This window comes from Cebus imitator, unplaced genomic scaffold (genome assembly GCF_001604975.1).
Source record: "Cebus imitator isolate Cc_AM_T3 unplaced genomic scaffold, Cebus_imitator-1.0 Scaffold96, whole genome shotgun sequence".
Taxonomy (NCBI): Eukaryota; Metazoa; Chordata; class Mammalia; order Primates; family Cebidae; genus Cebus; species Cebus imitator.
Window position 1 is genome coordinate 2,279,198 of NW_016107411.1, and position 1,462 is coordinate 2,280,659.

General features: G+C 42.7%; 1 protein-coding gene across 1 annotated transcript in view; it reads right to left on the reverse strand.

Annotated features, from left to right (window-relative positions):
* Positions 1-1,462, reverse strand: part of RNF41 (ring finger protein 41) — a 38,878-nt gene that overhangs the window by 31,016 nt on the left and 6,400 nt on the right. Inside the window, exon 2 of the mRNA XM_037741253.1 lies at positions 315-498. The gene's annotated coding sequence lies outside the window, so the exon portion shown is untranslated. The remainder of the gene's footprint in view (positions 1-314; positions 499-1,462) is intronic.

The following is a 1,462-nucleotide window of genomic DNA, read 5'->3' on the forward strand; positions in this document are numbered from 1 at the left end:
AAAACAAAAAAAAAAAAGAAACACACACATAATTCTTGTCCTCCAACTAAGATGTAGGCTCGAATTCAATCAGTACATAGGATAAAAAACACATAAAAAGACATAAATGTATTAAGCAAATTATTAACAAGTAAAAGCTAATAATTAATGTAAGTCGTAAATACGCAAAAAAGAACAAATGGTATAGACTAATTACAGAAAGCTTTCTGCAGAAAGGAGTTTTAAAAACTGGGCTTTCAAGGCCAGTGACAGAATCCCAAGTGACAGAGAAGTGGTTGAAGCCTAGAACAGGATTCTGAATCAAAGCTCTTTACCTTCCAAGCGTTGGGGGCAGGTTCCCTGTTCACAAGGCTCCAACCCCCTGATGCCTCCACTCAGAGCCCCTGAAGAGATTCTCCCAGTAACCCATCTTGTTGGCTATTCTCCAACTGAGTCTTCCTTCCCAGTAACAAGCTCCATCGCCCAGGGGATGAATGTGATGTCACAATCAGGAGAACTCTAGTAATGGGAACAAGGAAGAGAAAGAAGAGTCAGTAGAACTGCCTTCAAGTGGCAGGAAGACTGGAAAGACAAATCTGGCAGTTGGCTGGGGAAGATGAGATAATTCCATTAAGCACTACACTTTTTCAGTGCTAGGCAAGACTACCTTCTAAGGAGGGAGCTCACTGGCCAAGGAAGAACACACATAGGGTCCAGTAGATCTGAACATAGCCGGGAGGGGGAAAGAAAAGGACAAGAGGAAAAGTGGAGAAGAGGAATTGTTGGAGATTTAAGATTCCTTTATTCAGTGCACATAACTACAAGTAATAATGATTCCAAATCTGTGGCTACAAAATGCATCGATCCATAATACCTTAAGTGTACAGTACAATGCTTTAATGCAGGGGTCCCCAACCCCCCAGGTGGACTAGTACCAGAGTGTGGCCTGTTAGGAACCGGGTCATACAGCAGGAGGTAGTCGGGAAACGGGCAAGCATTAAGGCCTAAGCTCTACCTCCTGTCATATCAGCAGTGGCATTTGATTCTCACAGGAGCACAAACCTTTTCGTGAACTGCCATGCGAAGGATCTAGGTTGCACGCTCCCTATGAGAATCTAATGCCTGATGATCTGAGGTGGAACAGTTTCATCCCGAAACCATCCTGTTGCCCACCATCTGTGGAAAAACTGTCTTCCAAAAAAGGTTGGGGATTGTTGCTTTAATATTAATTTCCAGAAAAAAAAAAAAGAATAAGAAAAAAAATCTGAGTTTCCAAAGTACTTCCACATAATTATTATTTTTTTCTTTTTTTGAGACGGAGTCTTGCTCCCTCACCTAGGCTGGGGTACAGTGGCGTGATCTTGGCTCGCTGCAGCCTGTGCCTCCTGGGTTCAAGTGATTCTCCTACCTCAGCCTCCTGAGTAGCTGCAATTACAGGCAACTGCAACCATACCCGGCTAATTTTTTTTTTTTTTTTTTGAGA